The sequence below is a fragment of the Eleutherodactylus coqui genome, chromosome 4, assembly GCF_035609145.1.
Source record: "Eleutherodactylus coqui strain aEleCoq1 chromosome 4, aEleCoq1.hap1, whole genome shotgun sequence".
NCBI lineage: Eukaryota > Metazoa > Chordata > Amphibia > Anura > Eleutherodactylidae > Eleutherodactylus > Eleutherodactylus coqui.
Genome location: NC_089840.1, coordinates 261,962,769 through 261,983,849, shown reverse-complemented (window position 1 = coordinate 261,983,849; position 21,081 = coordinate 261,962,769).

Sequence of the window (21,081 nt, the reverse complement as noted above, 5' to 3'; positions counted from 1 at the left end):
ATAGTTTTCTGGTGCCGATTGTATCAAAAAAGTGTCGAACACACTTCGTGCAAAAACTTCTATGTGTTTTAGAAGCTTTGGGCAGTTTTTATGATTTGTTTGACAAAAAGGAAATCCTTTGTGGAAAAAAGGAAGTGGCCTAAATGCAGCATTGTGCGCTCACTTTTGGTGAAAACTAAGCCAACTAATAAGTAGTATAAAGTTAGACTAGATCCGTGATGGCGAACCTATGACACGCACTAACACGCGCGGCCATAGTCGCTGACACGCGGCCGCTGTCGGCCGTTCACCCCGTTGGTGAATACCAGCAGGGGCCGCGGCGGCTCCCCTGCTGGTGTTCACTAACCAGCGCTGATCCCGGCAAACACTGTGATGTCAGTGTGCAGTCAGGATCCTCCTCCCTCCGTCCCCCGACGTCTCCTACCTGTTGGTTCCGCGGGAGCGTCCGGGGGAGAAGGCGTTCTGCAACACACTGACGTCACAGTGTGCGCCGGAGATCATCGCTGCTGGAGGGCGTGGAGGCCAGCGGAGGAGCGGGGCTTTCAGGACGTGGATGGGGTAAGTACGCGGGTCTCGGGGTCTGCTGTCGCTGCTGGGGGTCCGCTGTGGGGGGCCACTGCCGCTGCTGGGAGGGTCTGCTGTCGCTGCTGGGGATCTGCTGTTGGGGCCACTGTCGCTGCTGGGGGAGTCCGCTGTCGCTGCTGGGGGGGTCCGCTGTGGGGGGCCACTGTCGATGCTGGGGGGGGGGTCCGCTGCTGGGGGGTCCACTGCAGCTGCTGGGGGGTCCACTGTCGCTCCTGGGGGTGTCCACTGTCGCTGCTGAGGAGGTCCGCTGTCGCTGCTGGGGGGGCCGCTGCTGGGGGGTCCACTGTCGCTGCTGGGGATCCGCTGTGGGGGCCACTGTCGCTGCTGGGGGAGTCCACTGTCGCTGCTGGGGGGGCCGCTGCTGGGGGGGTCCACTGTTGCTGCTGGGGGGGATCCGCTGTCGCTGCTGGGGGGCCACTGCTGGGGGGTCCACTGTCACTGCTGGGGGGTCCACTATCGCTGCTGAGGGGGTCCACTGTCGCTGCTGGGGGGGTCCACTGTCGCTACTGGGGGGCCGCTGTCGGGGTCCACTGTGGGGGGGGGCACTGTCACTGTGGGGGTCATCATTACTAAGATGAGTGAGGGGGAGGCTGGGAGAGGTGAGGGCCTGTGCTATGGGTGTTTTAGGTTTACTAAATACAGTTATATATTACAATTATACTTCTTTTGTTATTTACACTATATCGCAAATTTATGGATTTTTTCTTGAAGTGACCAAGTCATGCTCGGTTTTTTGGCGAATTTTGGCACACCGAGCTCAAAAGGTTGCCCATCACTGGACTAGATAGTCTGAAGATACAACTGATTCATCATTCAGCGGAACCCCTGGGATAAATCTGGCATATTTTTAGACTAAAGTCTAAGTTTCTAGTGTTTAACTATTAGATTGTGAGGCCTATTTACTAAGGGCTGTGTGGGAAACACTTGCCGAACCTCTGACGCAGCTAAAAACTGAAGTGATGGGGGTTCAGGTTAGACTTTTCCAATGCGGCAGGAAATGCCATGATTGGTGGGTCCCTGCAGCACAGGGGCGGTCAGCTGTCACAGTAAGCAACAGTGAAAGCAGGTCCCAATGCTACTTACTATGACAGCTGATTACTGCTGTCTGCAGGAACCTGTCGTTCACAGCGTTCCTGCAGTATGGGATGGGTTAAACCAACAGGTTCTGATCCAGGTCCCAATGTTGGCACATGGATCAGTGGCTGTTAGTTACAGCCATAGCTGTATACATCAGCTCAGCAAATAGCACACTGCTGGCTGTCGTGTATTTACATGACATGGTTGGGAAGGGGTTAAACAACTTTGCACTACTATATAGTCTACAAGATTAGCAAGGAAAGACATTACAGGGTAGTAAGTAATAGAGATAAATAGATCTATGAAAAAAACTTTCTCCGATCACCAATAACCTATTTGTAATAAGACGTTCGCCCTCCCGCTGCTGATTGCATCTGTGCCCACACCATAACTTTGATGTACAGCATCTTGTGCCAAGGGGTTATATAGTCTGTAACCAGCTGTACTGTGTACACAAACCGTTAGGCGATTGTCAGTCAATTTGCATAATTGCTTCATTATTCATGTAAGATGCACTGGAGGAAGAAAAACACAGGGTTGCAAAAGTGTACACACCCTTTAATGGACTGGAATAAAAAGTAAATCTGGTCCAAGAACAGCCCTCATCTACAGTATTTCTGAAAACTTATTCCAAAGATGTCAAATGCGTAGAGATGTATCTTTAAGCTCTTGGCGCTTTCATGACTCTATGGACACATCTTCCTCCTGGAAGAGACAGATCTGCTTTACGTGTAAATTAGATCACCAAGAAATTCAGCAATAACCAGAAATCTTGAAAAAAGGCATGGTGTAGGAAGGAAAATTAGAAAATGTCTCAGGGGTTCCATATCCAGGGGCTTCAGGTCCGACTTATCCTATGCTGCAGGAAAAGCCATGATCGGTGGGTCCCTGTAGCGGAGGTTGCGATCAGCTGTCACAGTAAGTAACAGTGGGAACGGGTCCCAACGCTAATTACTATGACAGACGATTGCCCCTCTGCTACAGGGACCTTCTCTGCATGCTGTCATTTCTGGATAGCTACAGAGAGCCAGAACAATCTGAGAAAGGAATCGCGAATTACACCAAAAGAAGGATAGAATGGTAGAGTTGGAAGGGACCTCCAGGGTCATCGGGTCCAACCCCCTGCTCAATGCAGGATCACTAAATCATCCCAGACAGATGTCTCTCCAGCCGCTGTTTGAACATTTCCATTGAAGGAGAACTCACCACATCCTATGGCAACCTATTCCACTCATTGATCCCCCTCACTGTCTAATATCTAATTTATGTCTCCTCCCTTTCAGTTTCATCCCATTGCTTCTAGTCTTTCCTTGTACAAATGAGAATAGGGCTGATCCCTCTGCACTGTGACGGCCCTTCAGATATTTGTAGACCGCTATTAAGTCTCCTCTCAGCCTTCTTTTTTGCAAGAGAAACATTCCCAGATCCTTTAACCATTCCTTTTAATTAAAGGAAGATTGTCACCTTAATTTTTTATACTAAAGCAATATACTTTTACATGAGCGTCACCATGAGGAATCCTGCTGTACCTTTATTTTGTTCCCCTCTTGACACATGACCCATAAATCGGACACGTCATTCATTTCCACTTTCAATGCACTTGCACCGCACTGACGACTGCACTGCTCGTGATATCAGTCAAGCTTGAGCTAGAGTTACAGAGCATGCGCCGCAATAAACGAGCGGCGCATGTGCTGTGACTCCTTCTCGGGCTAGATTAACACCACATGCAAGAGTATTGAAAGTGGAACACATAACCCCTCCAGTGGGCAGAGAGCTGGAGGCCTGCAAAGGTGAACCATCCATCAAACGTTCCAAAGCTAACTAGCACATGGTGCGCAAACAATTTTTGGGGTGACATTTCGAAAATGGAGCAAGACTGAAACAAAGTAAAGGTACAGCCGGATTCCTTGTGTTGGAACACGCATAAATTGCTTTACTAGTCAAAGATTAATGTAGCAGACTTTCTTTAAAGAGGTTTTCCAATATTAGAAAAAAGATGGCTGCTTTCTTGGAAAAAAACAAAAAAACAGCGCCACACTTGTCCATGGCCTGTGTTTGATTTTTTAGGTAATTTTTGTAGTAGAGCTCAGCTCCATTGAAGTGAGCTGGGCTGATTTGCAATAACTCATAACTTGTGGAAAGCTGCAAAGTTTTTCTAATTGTGAACAACTCCTTTAACAGCGCTTTCGCTAGGTTCTATCAGCTTATCCGCCAATTCCACTTTAATATACTCAGCCTGATCAGACAGAGCATTAATAAGTCTCCGGGCTTGTATTAGCAATAAGAATGCATCATTTAGTCCAGAGTTAAAGAACTAATGAATAGGTTCACAGCATGCCCAGAAAGCCAGGTTAATGAGCAGTGATAGCTACTCTTTTAGATCTTGTGCGTTCATACTTAATCATACCATATCTTACATAAAAGACATTTCTAATGAAAATTACTTTAAGTTCCAGTTCTTCAGCTGAGTCACAACCAGGACGCAGAATATTATTCGAATCAGTAATACTAATCATCTTTTATAGGCTGTTGTACTAGAGTGATGGTCAGTGTTCGCTTTCCATTTCAAACACTGAGATTCCATGATGGAAAATGCTGAAATACTGAAACAATGAGTCCAATCAAGTTTGGAGAATTGCTGTCTTTAAAAAACACCTGTGCCATGTCCAAAAATAAGAAGACTTGGAATGTCTTTTAAAGGTGTTGACTGGTTTAGGAAACCCATTTCTACATTTTTTATTAGGCACTTGTGAGTTGCTGGAGTGGTTGACCCCATTCAGGATCTCTGTTAGCTAAAGTAAATGTTATGCACAGCAGGAATTCTCCTGCTGTATTGTTATCTCCTGTCTTCTATTTTATTAATGGGTCAGTTGCAATGCCACTGTTCCACAGTTAATCCATTAGAGCGGGTCAGCTAACCACATTGCTATAGCTTAGGCCTACTTGGAGAGAAGTCTTAATTAGCTAACCTCTCGTTAAATATTCATGGCTTCTGCATTGCATTGCTGGTTATAGTGTAAAGTATATGCATATAATGCAGTATTCCTTGTATGCTTCTAGTATCTAGTTCCTAGTCTATCCTTCTGATTCCTTGTATGCTTCTAGTGTTTTTTTCTAGACTTACTTTGTCTCTTGTCATTATAGTTTGTTCCTGTATTTTTCTAGTCCAGTCTTTTTTCCTAGCCTTGTAGGTTGTTTGTTTTTGTCCTGTCTTGCTTCCAGTTCAGTTCTGCTTAGTCTGATTTGCTTGTTTCTGGCTTCCAGTACCCTCATTGTTTTTCAGAGATGGCGTTTCAGATACAGTTTCCGTTAGGGATTTCTTAGTTTTACAGGGATAGTGGTGTCTGGTGTTAGGGTCAGTGTTAGTGATAGGTTAGAAAAAGACTTAAGGAGAGCTATCATTATGATTAGATATTCTTAGGTTGTTATTTCCATCAACTATCTTTTCTATCTGACTTGCATCATTATCCCTTTGTGCCATTATCTGATTACTGTCACCACCCTGTCAACTATTGGTGTTGATGTGTGCTTCATATATTTGTTCATTCAACTGTCCAGTTGTTACACAATTTGGACCTACTGTAAGCCCTGGTAGTATCTGAGTACCGGGAGACATCATTAGTATGATTGCTACGGGTGAAGTTTAGTTTATTGCCCAGCTGTCATTGTCACAGTAAAGAAGTAAGCTCTCTCTCTCTGGAGGACTTAACACTTCAGTGCATTAGCCAGTTTATCCCCAAGGCCCTTTAGATAGTATGTTTACTTCAAGGAGTGTCATGCAATGCTTCATTTTACTTGTGTTGGTGCTGTAGGAGGGTTGAACACTTGCTGATAGTTTTCCTTGCAGATTACAGCTGATCATTTGAGGACTCAGTAGCACAATTTGCAATCGACTTTGTTAGAGCAATGAATAAGTATTCATTTTGTGTCTTGTATTGTATCCATTTTATATGCTTCTGCATATTATATTGTCATTTTCCTTTAAGAAGAACTTTGCAGATATTACATCTCTGTATGATCTTGCTTGGTTAGAACATCCTATTCTGTTATGTCCCTTGATACAATGGAACCAGACTACACAACCTTGAATGCTATCAGCCTGGAGCCCATGAGAAGGCCGTTTTACAGAAATCTCATGAGAACTAGTTTCATTTGGCCTGTGAGAAGTCTGCCTGGCAACTGACACATTACTGTTCTTTTTTAGTTTTAATAACCTATGATAATAAAGGAATTATAATAAACTATGATTATTACGGGTGAGGCGTATTCTAGGCTCATTGAAAATGTTCACTGCAAATATATATTTCTGCTTGCTACTGGAATAAACAGAAGAACTTACTTTATTACACTTTGAGAACAAATGTGGTCGTTCAGTTCATGGAGTACTCCAGTTTCTGTTATTTTATAAGATTTGGAACACCCAAAATATACCTAAAGCATTCATTTTGCTATCAACTGATTTTTGTCCTTTCCCATGAAAAGGCATTATAAATAATTGATAACACTTTTAATTATATTTAATGTATGTAGATAACAGGGGTGTGGCTAACCAGGGTCCATATTTACTAAAGATGTGCACCATTTTTTAGAGAAAAGGTGATAGAAAAAAAGCTGTGTGTCTAACCTGCATAGGAGGTTCATCATACCAAGAGCACATGTGGTGAGCAACACTTGCTTAACCTATAGACAAAGTAGACCACTGTCGATAAATGGCCATGTGATTTGCTCACCTACTAGAGGTAAAAACAATTTCACATGAATACACTAAAACCTGTATATTCAAATGTACGTGAAGTGTATCCATACTTTAATTAAGCATTCGTAGAGCTGTGGGAGTAAGAGGACAACAACAAGGGAGGAACATAGGCTTGCTGCAGAGGATGATAGATGTTGTGAGGACAATGCACAGCTTTATTTTGCAAGAAGAGATGTTTTAAAGGGAACTTGTCACCGATTCTTCAGATGTTAAAGCACTGGCAGCTATAGAACCAGAAAGTGGAGCTAATTCCAATCTTTGTCTTGTTATAATGGCTAAAGGCAGCATACCTTGTAATATTGATTTTTTAAATGTTCTGCTCTGGATGGTACAAAACACTGAACGGTCCAGTAGGCAGTCCCATTCCATTTCTCTTGCCTGCAGTTTGCTCCATAACCCTTCCCCTCTCTCACTGAGTGTTGTGGATGACATATCCTACATCATCCAGGAGATGGTCTAATTCTGATGCAATCACCTTGGAACCAGGGACCAGCATATGCACTGAATGTTTAGCCCTACTGAGGGTAGATTCAACTGACCCATCTGCACATGTGCTCATGCTTTGCGGTGTTGCCTATCTGTGAGAATTCCATTGTTTCATGAATGATGTAGGAAAAGTCTTTCACACCACTCAGTGAGAAAGGAGCAGGCTTAAAGGGGTTGTCCCGCGCCAAAACGGGTTTTTCTTTTTTTCAATAGCCCCCCCGTTCGGCGTGAGACAAACCCGATGCAGGGGTTAAAAAAGAAAACCAGATAGTGCTTACCTGAATCCCCGCGCTCCGGTGACTTCTTACTTACCTAGTGAAGATGGCCGCCGGGATCTTCACCCTCGGTGGACCGCAGGTCTTCTGTGCGGTCCATTGCCGATTCCAGCCTCCTGATTGGCTGGAATCGGCACATGACGGGGCAGAGCTACGAGGAGCCGCTCTCCGGCACGAGCGGCCCCATTCAGAAAAGAAGAAGACCGGACTGCGCAAGCGCGTCTAATCCGGCGATTAGACGCTGAAAATTAGACGGCACCATGGAGACGAGGACGCTAGCAGCGGAACAGGTAAGTGAATAACTTCTGATAACTTCTGTATGGCTCATAATTAATGCACAATGTACATTACAAAGTGCATTAATATGGCCATACAGAAGTGTATACCCCCACTTGCTTTCGCGGGACAACCCCTTTAAGGTGTCACAGGCACGGCTCTGCTCCTCCGTCTGTCACCCACAAGGCTGTACTGCTCCATCTGTCCCCTGTCCCCTGTGAGCACAGGGCTGCTGTCAGACTTTGCATGTTTTATTATACTGTAGGACCTGCAATCACATCACCACCATGCGATCAGGAGCGGAGCATATAACTCACACAGCACATATGGGTGGACAGACAAGTGGTCATTAGCACTTTGATAAACCAAGTGACTCTGACAAGTGAGCAATTCTTGTTTAGTGCCCTTATGGTAGCCATGTGTACACGGGCCACCTATTGCTGCCTCCAGTGATTATGTGAATGATAATCACCCTGTATGAAGGTTTATGTAGCAAGCCCTTTTAACTTTTTTCATGTCCCGGAAAACCCTTTTAACATCCAAAGAACTGATAACAGGATCCCCTTAAAACCATAGTTACGCCTCCTGGATGGATGAAGTCTAAGTATTCGTACCCACAGGCGATAGATTTTTCTGCGATGCGAGAGTGAGTGAAAACGCATGATAATGAAACCAGTGATTTTCAATGGTTTCATTCTCCTTTGTGATGTCTTCACTCAAGTCTCAGAGCGTTAAGAAAAAACAATGCTATCGCCCATTGTCTTCAATGGGGCCGGCGGCAGCACCAGCCCCATCGGAAAAATAGGGAGTACTACGCACTCCCCTAACACAGCTGTGACAGTTATGGTAACCCCATTGAAAGCAATAGACTGAAGGCCACCACCGCGGTGATGATTTTAAAATATAAACCCTTCCCTAAAAATCACCCCGATCTGTAAAATAAATAAATAAATGAACTCACCTTGAAGAGCAGTCCGTCTCTTCTCTCTGGCCCTAGCAGTCATCTTCTAGCTTCTGGACGCCGGGGATTGAAAAATCCTCGCCTCCAGAAAGCTCTGCCTCTGATTGGCTGAGTGCTGTAACCAATCAGAGGCAGCGCCCAGCGGTCCTTGAATGTCAGCTGAACACTGCTTGTGATTGGTCACCGCACTCAGCCAATCACAGGCAGTGCTCGGCCATTCAATGAATTGAATTCAACCCCCTGCCATAGCTGTCACAGCTGTGTCAGGGGAGCACAATGTACTCTCTATGTTTTCAATGGGGCTGGAAACAATGGGCAATAGAACAGATTTTTCTTAGTGCTGTGAGCCTTGAGTGAACACATCGCAAATGAGTATGAAACCATTGAAAATCATTGGTTTCAGTATCATGTGTTTTCACTCACTCTTCCATCGCAAGAAAACATAACACAGGTGGGTTCGAGCCCTAAGGCTCTACAGGCCATAGAAGCTTGAAGGGATATTCAGCCTTTGAGATCCCCAACTATCATAGAAATTGAAGCTCCCTTGACCACCATCCTTCCATCAGCCTAAGTGGTCCATCAGCCGCAGTGGTTCTTTATGTGCATGGCTCTCTCCATTCAAGTCTATGGACGTTACAGTAGGAACTTTGCATTTCCTGATATCTGATATCATGTTATACAACTTCTCATCTACATTTAATTTCCCTTTTTTTTAAACATTTATTATTTCTTTTTATTCATGACATTCAATCGTTAAATTTGCAGGCAGCGCATCGGCGCTCAGAAGCTATGCTCACAGTACAAGTTCTCATTGAAAGATCTGCAGCATGGCTCTTGTTAAGTCTCTCTTTAGATCTGTATTCCCCAGAAAGTTCCGCATTCTGGCTGCATTCCTGTTCTGTTGCCTTTCCCTGCTAATAATGAACAAAATGTCACTCTTTCCTTCCAGGCTTTACTTCACCTCGTCATTGTCATTGCAGGTGGTAGAACAGCAAAGGGAAAAAATGAAGTGCTCCTGTAGCATGTATTGGAAGGATATAAGTTCATAAATATTCTATGCATCAACTTTATATGTGCAAAAGTTCAAAACTTCCTCCTGTTGACAATTCCATCATTCACAGCGGAAAGCGCTGGGAATTTTTCAATTTTTAGAGAATTATGCCTCGTCTATTTTCTCTGTAGGATGTTATGCGGGTTATTTCTTTATTCATCAGCGCTCCCTCTCCTTTCCTTATGCTGTTTTTTGGTTGTTCGGTTTCAATGAAGGGCTATGAAATATTTGTTTCAGCGACGTGACACTATGTGGCATCTGGTTACTAAAGTAGGGACTTCCTTCTGTGCTGCATAAGGGGTAGATTATGTGAGTGACAAAATGTCAATCTTTGCTTCCAGGCTTTTCTTTACCTTGTCATTGCCGTTGTAGGTGGTAGAACAGAACAAACGAACAATGACGTTCTGCCGGAGTATGAACTGGAAGAATAGAAGTTCAGAAATATTCTATTTATATTTGCAGAAGTTCAAAACTTTTTGCTAGCAATTCCATCTTTCACAGCAGAAAGTGCTCATAAGCAGTAGATTATGTCAGAGAATCAGGAGAAGCATGAGTCAGGACAGGTGATTTATCGCCATGATGTTCCATATAAAATGTCTCATAACACAGAAAGAAGCTAATCTTGGACAAATAACCTTCTCTCACGTTCGGGCAGGGTGCAAGTATGGTGTCCTTCACAGATGTCACCCACATGTTAGACCAAGAATAGTTAATGTCCACGATGGACCAATATAGACACATATTATATCACCAGAATGTGGGGAAACAAGATAGGGCAAATAATGGTAACAGAAGTACCAGGATGGAATACTATATCTAATCAACTTTGGTGTGGCTTAGAAGCAGGGTGATCCACCAGTAAGGGCTGGCCCCACATCAGGAACCTTGGGGGCTTACTCTATCCCTAGAGGAAAGATAGGTAAGATGATAAATACTGAAGGAAAGAGTAAAGTATATACCATGTTTTCCCAAAATAAGACCCTGTCTTATATTACTTTTTGCCCCAAAAGAGGTACTAGGTCTTATTTTCAGGGAGATCTTATTACGCTTACCTAGCAGGCTCGACCAGGTCTTCCGTTGCCCTTCAGAGTTCCGGCGCGGTCCTGCAGTCCTCGGCCGCTCACACATCATAAATCCTGCCTCCAGGAAGTGATGGATGTGATTGGTTCTTTGACCGCTGCTCAGCCAATCAACAGCCATTGCGTTGTGGAGGTGAGATTTATGATTTGGCTAAGCCGCAGCCATCGTGTTGTGGCCATGGCTCAGCCAGTTCAAAAAACCCGCCTTCACAACCCTGTGATTGGTTATTCGAGCGCTGCTAAACCAATCACTGTGGGTCAGGGTTAACATGCTGCAACACCTTTGATCACAAGAACCCACTTGGACATATATCAAGAGATTCATGAATACCTTTTAAAGAGGACCTATCATGTCCTCTAAAAACTTTAGGTCCCATTAGCAGTCCCTTGAGTCAGCACCATTGCACTGATGGTTGTCCATTTTTTTTGTTCACCTGCCTCCCTGCTCCCAAGATATGGGTGCTGCTTGTTTTCATGCCTGATATGCAAATGAGGACTGAATATGTCAACAGGGTGGATACTTGTGCTTTGATATAAAGGTGAACATATCTTCTTTTTCTGACAATGTCCAATTACTGTCATATCTGCTCTGGAGACGCTCACTTGTCAAGCCTAGTGTTGACCAAGCGAACCACCTTTTAGCAGTGCTATCCGAGATTGGGTTTTACTGGCTTGGTTCACTTAACAGTAGTCCTGAATACTAAATGAGTTTTATGCCTCTTGTTGTAGTTAGCCGTTTAGTCGTTCACGACCCTTGGCAACCCTAAAGGCAAGCACCCTCCATGTTTTTTGGTTTTGCACTGCTTCTTTCAGTTGTGTGATATCCATGCCTCTATCAACTATGACAGTATCAGCCATCGTCTTCTTTGGCGGCCAGGTCTTCTTTTGCCACTGATCTGTCCAAGCATTATGGATTTTTCTAGCGACTCTGCTCACATTAAATGGCCAAAATACGTGAGTCTGGTGATCTTGCCCTCTAGTGATATATCTGGTCTTCTTCTTCTCTGTTTGTCACTCTTGCTGTTCAGGGTATACGCAGCAGCTGTCACCAGCACCACAGCTAAATGCATCTTATGGCTCTTACACAGTGTTATATACCGTTTTAGGGGGTTTTATGAACTTCCGCATCAGCTCCCACTAATTCCGTCCAAACCCAACTTTGAAGAAGTTCGGCAAAGCAGGCAGAACTGAACTGTTCAAACATTTGCTCATCACTAGTAAATATTTAGGCACAACTTCTAGTTTCTGATCATTTTGTGATCTAAGTAAAGAACATTGTGCATTACCAATATAATGATGTAAATTATTAGGATACATAGGCAGAACAAACGCAGATCAACAATAGAGCAAATCAATTAGTTCTCTTCTCATTTAAAGGCACATTGACATGGGTAGCTGCCAACTGTATGGGCATGAGCAATCGTTGATAGGGTCATTTGGGCTCCATACTGCTAGCATTTTTTGTTTGCTGGCTCTTTGCTCCCTTGATTGCACAGTGCAATAATCAGGAGGGTATTTACTGATGGGATGGATATAATTGTGGTGCTGCCTATTGGCTGAGATCATGTTGGGACTTCCATGCATGGGGAGGGAGTTATAGATGCTTCATTTCTGTGTCTTGGCACAGACCTGTTCACTTGGTTGCTTTAGAAACCACAAACTTTATCTCTGTAACAGATGTAAAATAATTGGTAAATTTTCACGACCGTCTGTGTTAAGTTCACACTTGTTTATTATTTTTTTCTTATGCTGCCTATATACACTCCACAACTGTCGGATGAATGATCGCTCATCCAACAGCTGTTTCCCTCGCTGGCCCGCACATGTGAACGTTCGACATAACTGAACATTTGTATGTTTAGGAAGGTAAGCTGCAACCAGACAGCTCTGGTGCTAGCTTATCTCCCAAGGAACAAAAGGATTAAGCATTGAAATTCAATGTCTATGATAATTCTTTTTCCTGACAATGCCTGTCAGGGAAGAGTTGGCCAGCCACCAGGGGCAGACTGCCCATTTAACCCACCACGAAAAATCCTGGTGAGCCGGTGCGGGGGCTGTCTTTTGAAAAACAATTTAACTGAGGAGGTGCGCTAAACTAAATGTAGTGACCCGGAGGGTCCTCCAGAATAGTCACAAGCATTTGACCTGTAATACCTAGCTATGGGTTCCTAGGAGACATAGAAGGTGTTGTACATTGGATAAACCCTAACTTTTCCTTTTCTTCTCAAAGCTAAAGCTAACTGCTTGGCAACAGCTGGCTTCTCATTGGCTGCTTGCTATGCTATCACTGATTGATAGATGGGGATAGTGTGAGATTCCAGAGAGGGAAAATATCAGGTGGTGACAGGATGTTAGGGGGAGGAGTAGAAAAAGTGCAGGAGTTAGATAGGAAGAGAAGCCAGTTCGAGGCAGAACAGGGAGAGCGTTGGGAAGAGGTAGTCATCAGAGGAGGACGTGTGAGAGGAGAAGTTCTGCGAAGTGAGAAGAGACAATGTGTGTTCTTAGTGAGGAAGTCAGGATTCTCCAGCTTCCTTAACAACCAGTGGTGTGGAGAAAAGAATTCGGGGTCATTTTTTCCACTGAAACAGTGAATTGCTAAAAATACCCGGTGAAGTCAAAGCCAGGGAAAGTAGGCCATCTTATATTCTACTTAGCTACTGCCTTATAATCGTCCAGTAAGCCCAACAGATAACTGTTGGAGTTATACTGAAGAAACTTATAGTCAAATAGACAGAGAGTGTTGAAGAGTAAATTCTATTCTATTGTTTTCAACTGTCAAGTAAGGTGTCATCTCACTACCAAGTCTTAGGCCGGCTGCACACGGCCGTGACGGGCTCCGCCGCGGAATTCCACGGCGGAGCCCGTCACGGCACCCCCCAGAGACCCCCAAACTTACCTGCGGATCCAGCGTCCTCGCTCCCGCATGACGCTTCGGCGTTACGGGCCGCAGCGTCATGAGACACACCGGCCACGTCACATGACACACCCACTGCGGCAGTAGGCGGGGAAGCGTTTTCACGCTATCTTCCGCTGTGCTACAGCGGAAGATAGCATGAACAGACGGCTTCCATTGGTCGGGTGATTTCACGGTGCGAAATTCCGCACCGTGAGCCCTGAGCTATTAGGTTCAATAGAACCTAATAACTGCGGGCAACGCAGCGGATTTCCGCCGCGAATTACGCGGCAGAAATCCATCCGTGGGAAGGAGACCTAAATCTCTGCCCCAAATTTCTGCAAGCCTACTGTTGTGTTTCCTTTGAAAGCAAAGATAAAGTAAAACTGTGCACTTCCAGTTTATTAAAACAAAGCTACCAGGACTCGTGTCTTTTATTCAGTCCTTAAGTAACAGAGTCCCAAATGAAGTACTGGCGTCACGTGCCAAACCACCATTAGTTACAAAAACCCCTTGTGCCTTTGTGCAACGACCGAGCCAGGTACCTTGCCACTTTTGTTTCGAGAGGTTACAGAGCCACCCATGACAACCATCTTTCCTACCCGTGGTCTCCTCTACTTTGGCGCTCCCCACTCGGACGCTACATACACGCGCCTTTGTCGTCTCGAACAGGATACAAACGCCTCTGTGCCGCATACATGTGGACTCTAAACAGGACTCTAAAGTAATGATGTGTGAGTATTGCTTCACAAGTGAATTCCTTCCCTTACGCATGCCCCATACACATCAGAAGGTCATCTGGCTTTACTGTTACTGGTGAGTTTGGATGACTAATGCGTGTTGGGACCTTTTTTGTTTGTACAACCAGATTATTAATCCCAGTCTACTTGATAACAATTTTATTGTTTTTTCTTTAATGCTTGGCTAAAAGGCTCTTCAATCTCATAAGAAGACACCAATATTATAAATCAGTGTTCCCCAACTCCAGTCCTCAGGGACCGCCAACAGGTCATGTTTTCAGGATTTCTTCAGTGTTGCACAGGTGATGGAATTATTGTCGGTGCCTTAGACATTGCCACAGGTGTTCTTACTATAGGAGATCCTGAAAACATGACCTGTTGGTGGTCCCTGAGGACTGGAGTTGGGGACCCCTGTTATAAATGACATGGTAGGTGGGGGCCCTGTTGCAAATTTTGTATTTGTTGCTTAAGAATTTCAAGGTACCTCTCTTTCTCCAGTTGTAGAAACCCCCTTTAAAATGCTTACATTGTATCATAGTATGTAAGGCGGAAAAAAGGACACAATTAAATTCAGTTCAGCTATATTATCAAGCAATACTGATCTAGAAGTACATTTTCAAAAAAAACCTATGAGTTAACAGCCAATTTTGCCTCATCTGACTCCAAATCTGACAGTCAGAATAACTCTGTGCATTAACAACTCTTTGAAAATTAACAACTGCTTCCATAAATTGCTGCGTTAAAGCCTAGTGACCCTTTAAATGTGAAGCATATATTTTTGAAAAAAAAGATCCAAGCAGAAAAAACATCTAATTGATGTCTACAAAGTACAAGGAAGCAAATAAATGATTAATAGCAATATGCTTCCATGCTGTACAAACTATTGGGAAACACCGCTTCCATCTTATTATACAGGCCTCCCAGCGTTAGCGCCTCTTTAATACTGTCTATTATTTTGATCATGCTGAGCCCGGTTAGACAATATACTGTAGCTCCTATTACACTCGCAAAGATATTTGTGTCAATTTATACAGTAAAGAATCTTGAAACAATTCCATAGCCTAATTCCACCTTGGTGCTATTAGTACACAGGGATGTTGCCCGGGGCCCAGGTACCTGAGGGGACCCCAAACCTCACTACCACATTAAAAAAAAAGCACCAGCACTATAAATGGTACATGGTAGGAGAAGTCAAAGTTTAAAATTTCGTAATTGGCCCCAGAAGCTTCAAATTACATGTCTGGCAATGCATATCTGTATAAGCAGCTGTCAACAGCTATGGAGTCACATGCATGGACCCCCAAGAGCCATATGTTGCCACTGGCTGTGGAGCACTGTTATAGATCCTTGAAAATGTGCAGATTACAGTATAATCTAGCCATTAGTGGTATGATTCTCCCCAACTGGAGTGGATAAAGGCAGCAAAGGTCCCATGCATGAACAATATATGGGTTCTTTGCACTCTAATAGCTCATAATCTCTATAACAGTTGTCTAATTAGACCACACAGTTGACTTGATGAACCCAACAGTCACGAGCTGAATGCCTTCTCCTTCACAGTCCTGCCTGACACCACCGCTATGTGTGGAGCAGAGTTCCCGTAAGGCTGTAATGGCACCTACCTCAAGTGCTGTTTCATGGATCCTTGGAACTGCGATCAGATAGACGATCAAGGATTGGCCAGCAACACAGGTGGTCAGACAAGACTTGATGGTGATGTAGCAGGGCTGGCAAGTTGCAGACGATGGAATTCTGCTACGGAACTCCATGAGTTCTACTACATGTACACCCCTGTTATGAGCTGTTACATTTATTCGCTTAGTTCCTTACTTGCGATCTGAAAGGCATTAGGAAGCTCATAACTGCTTTTGATGTGTCGGTGAGCCCCTGTAGAGCTACACAGGTTGTACACACATCGCAGTATGTCCACCCCTGTTGCTATGGATTCATGAAGCTATCTTTGATGTTATATACAGCATGAAAAGCAGGAGTTGAGTTTGTTCCAAACTCATTTATTTTATTGAATTTTAGAATTACATACACTTGTTGTAGAAAAAAAATCCTTCACCTAGAAAGAGTTGTCAGAGTCGAATGAAACCTATGTGTGATTGTAACGTTGATACAGGTAAGTGATTACAATATCAGATCAAAAGGATGATTTATTGTGGACAACTGACCCCTCCATGGGAGGATCTATTACCTTGTTGGGCCACCTCTAGCTTGGATAAAATTTGTGATACGGGTGAGCATGGAGGCTCTAGTCCCCTGTTGGGCTGTCTCTAGCTTGGATACAATATGTGATATGGGTGAGTGTGGAGGCTCTGGTACCTTGTTGGGCTGCCTCTAGCTTGAATACAAGATGTGAAACGGGTGGGTATGGAGGCATACGGGTTCCGTATGGTATACTGCAACATATTGCTCCACATTTGCTGTAACTGAGCCTCTAGATCGTGCAAACTCACAGTTGTTGAATTTGGCATCCCAGATGGTCCCATACATGTTCTCTTGGTGACAAATGTGGCAATGTTGTGGAGTCATTCATGTGACCCCCTTAGTGGTGTGGCTGAGCATTTATCCTGCTAGAAGCCGCCATGAGAGGAACACATGTGGCTGCAGGATGTCTTGAATATATCGCTGAGCTGTCATTGTCCCTCGTACCATTACTAGGGGTGACCGACTGTCGTATGCAATGGCCTCCCAGACCATCACACCAGCAGTGGGGGCAGTGTGCCACTCAATAGCAAAGGCAGAAGTGAGGTGCTTACCCCTAGATCTCCAGACATAAACATGGCCATCATCACAGCCCAAACTAAACCTGAATTCGCTGTGGAAGACAACCTAGTTCCAATCCATAGCAGTTTAATTTTTCACAACCCTACTGCGAACGGAGGTGACAGTGAGAGGATGTCAAAAGCAGTACACATAATAGGCACTATGAGACCAAATATCCTTCAGACAAGCACCTGGAAATGGTTCCAACAGACAAAGGTACCTGCAATAATGGTGCCACCTGTTTCTTGATGGCGGAAAATGAGAAAGATGATTCTCTCTACTGGTGGTCTGACGAAGATGTTCTGAGCCCAGTCACCTTGTGTGCCATCACTCATCCACTGTTCCAAATACCTCCTTAAAATCTGGTCAGAGTCTGAACAGCCAAGGTGGTGGACAATTTGTTGATTCCAATAATTCCAATAATGCGCCCCCTCTCAGATTCTATTTACTGGGCAAAATCTCTTTGGTTGTATCATAGAGGTGTCTAGTGGTCAACAAGCTCCATGTTACGATCGTGTGGGCAGGCAAAGCACGGAACCCACACGATCGTGACCAAAGGGAACGCACACGGGTATCACCAGGGTCACATGGGACTCACACCGGTTTCAAGCAACTGACCCTGTGCTACAAGGAGGAATGAGAGGGGCCCTACCTGAGCGGGGACATTGCCCCAATAAGGGCAGCCCAGCGGTCTTCGGATCTGGGCCCTAGCTGATCCTAGGAGCCACGCACCAGAACAGGATGCATTCACATGCCACATGACAGACCCAGAATACACTGCATACAACATGCAACCACTAGTAACAGATTGGAAGCTGAATATAAATACCAGGTATTGCTTGACATTTTGTACAAGATGTTGAATGCTAGCAGGCCACTTCACGGTTCCTGGTTATACTGCTAGTCCCTACACTAACCAGGAGTCCAGCAGAACCGGACACCGTTCACACCGCACGCTGCAACAGCACACAACACAGATTGCAGGATACACAGCAAACTAACACAAAACTGACAGAATTTAAATGTACAAACGGACATAAACCAGATCACACTGCAAACTCCACCAGACAAGCATTCATGACTGCTCACCTTAGGGGCCATACAGACTGACCTGGGGCTGGGTTTATATGTGAGCACAGACCCAGAAGATTGGCTAGCAGAAAGTACCACACCCAGCCAGCTCAATCATTAACCCTGAGAGTGCTGTGCTGCTGGAATCACAATAGTACAACATGTCTCAGCAGCACACGTAACACTCTACACATGCAGAAAAAGAGGTCGGTTACATACAAGTAGTCTCTGAGAGCCTTTTTAATAGGCTAAAGGTGGAACCACTTTTAGGGCCTCCGGTGACAAGACCATTCATCTAGTAGAAGCAGAAACCAAAAATGGCAACAGCACGCAAAATTAATTTACTATCAGAGGTTTCTGCTTCTGCTGTATGTTGCAGCCATGGTTTAACGTGCACCTATATATTTCTATTAAGATATATTTCCATTTGGTAGTGCTGACCTATTTTATCTTTTTTAAGACCATTCATCTAATCATGGCACAACTCTAATCATTTGCATATCTGTCTGAGATGGAACTGCATGCCGAGTTCTGCAGTAAAACGCCAACTCCTTCTAGATGCTGGATGTTTGCGACAAAGTGTGCATATATATAAGTCTGGGGTTACATTTCTATAATTTAACCATGATACGTTTCTGTCACTTCTTACCTAATCAGCAGTAAGAATTTTGCTGTAAGCATTTTCAAGACCAACTTTGAATGCATTTATACAAATGCTTCCTAGCAGAACTTTATGTGAAAGTAATTGCATTTCTATATAAAATAAGAATGTTTTGCGATGTCAGCATTAAAAATGATATAATAAGGTCAATAATGACAGTAAGTTATGTGGCTCTTCTAAGATAAGCAAGTAAACAGTTATATACAAGGATGTAAACTTATATATATGCAGAAGTGAAAGAGCATTGAAGGTTTCATCCGTGTGTAGTGTCAAATATATATATTTTTAAACCTTCAACTTTCAGAGAACCTTAATCTGAAGTGGACATCCAACCAAAATTGAAGTTTTGACATGCAGTAAAGTAGTGGACGCAAACCGGTGTCTCCAATAATTGTAAAAAAAAGTACAATTAGTGATCAAGAATTAGTGGAATAATTGATTTGTGTCTGAATCACACAGATTTCACAAAAATCACTGTAGCCAATTCTGACTTCCATTAAAGTCATTGGGAGTAAAAAATGCTTTTTTTCATGCTTTTGTTTTTAGCTTTTTTTTTGGCTAATTTTCTTTTTTGTGTAGATTTATGAAACTTATCAGCTAACTTTGTAGTTTAAAGAAACCCACTGTTAGCTGTGTAAATAATTCATAGTTGCCGGACTGGCGACTTTGAACGAGTCTGAGGCTGCTGACACGCACTGTGTGTATTTACTGTTTCCCTGTTTAGGTTTCTTTTTGTTTTATATTAACAAAAAAAAATCTCTGCCAACTAAATAGGCCGCAGACCCTGGGTGGCACGATATGTGACAACAGAAGGCCACTCAGTACAGCTTTTATATTTGTGCATGGTCAGTAGTTTAATTCTCCAAACCCCACTGATAGCTGCGTAAGGTCTGCAAATAATTTGCAGTGGCTGGGCTGATGATTTTGAATTACGTCTGAGGTCACAATCACAGAATTTCAATATTTCCCTTGTCAAAGCATAACTTATTGGTCTGCTTTGCTGCTATATATGTTGACAGCAGCAGAAATATATCCTCTCCCAATGTACAGACCACGTTTCATGTAGGCATAAAAATGAGATGCAGCGTCTTTCTCTGTTCCCTCCAATATAACCCTGCTTAACTCCTTAGTGACCAAGCCTGTTTGTGCCTTAATGACCAAGCAAAATTTTGGAAATCTGACATGTGTCCCTTTAACATAGAATAACTTCATGAAGGTTTTGCATATCCAAGTGATTCTGACATTGTTTTTTCAGCACTTCATTAAGGTGGTAAAAATAGAATTTGATAGAATTTGTGTATATATATCTCAAATATGTGCAAACATACTGAACAAATTTTTGATAAGATATATATTTCCATCTGCTTACTTTATTCTGGAAGCACATTGGAAAAACTTTACTTTTTTAACTATTTAGGAGACGTACAAATTTAACATTGATTATTAACATTTCGAGGAACATTTTGTTTTCCTACACCAAGCCAAGATTACAAAGGCTCATAGGTGTCAGGATGATAGATAACCCCATTTTAACCCCAAACTATACTTATTAATGTATTCACTGAGGGGTGTAATGAGTATTTTGACCACACAGTTTCTTTTCAGGAGTTAATGCAATTTAGAGAAGAAAAAATAAAATTTCATATTTTTGCAAATATGTCATTTTAAAGACAGGTTTTTTTCTATAGTGCACATTAAAATGAGTATTTACACCCCAAAATGGATACGCATGCTCATCCTTTATTCAGAAACATACCTTTGTGGCCCCAGTCTTATGTCCGTATGCACAACGGGGCCCAATCCAAAAGGAGCAGCCGGTGGCTTTCAGAACAGATATTTTGTTTGAAGGTGTTTTAGGCCCCATTGCCCACTTGTAGAGCCCTTGAGCGACCAAAATGATGGAGAACCCCCACAAATGACCCCATTTTAAAAACTAGACCTCTTAACAAATTCATCTAGGGGTGTACTGCATATTTTGACCCCACAGTTGTTAAATAAATCTAAGCAAAGCAGAAGGAAAAAATTACGATTTTAATTTTTTTGGCAATTGTGTCATTTTAAAAGTGCTTTTTTTGTACAGCACACAGATGAATGAAGACTTTCACCCCAAAGTTGATACTCCTGTTTGTCCTGTGTTCAGAGACGTATCCATTGGGGCCCTAATCTTATGTCTTTATGCACAATGGCGCCCAAACCGAAAGGAGCATAAAACTTCAATTTTTTTTTAGCTTTTACGTAATCGCCATTATCCGTTGGATAGTGGCAATCGCACGATCAGGGACCGCGTACCGCAGCCCCCTGTGAAATCTCCAGGCTCTTGGCTATGCTTAGTAGCCAGGAGCAGGGAGATTTTAAATTATCCCAGCAATCTATGGCTCTTGCACTTGCATTCACC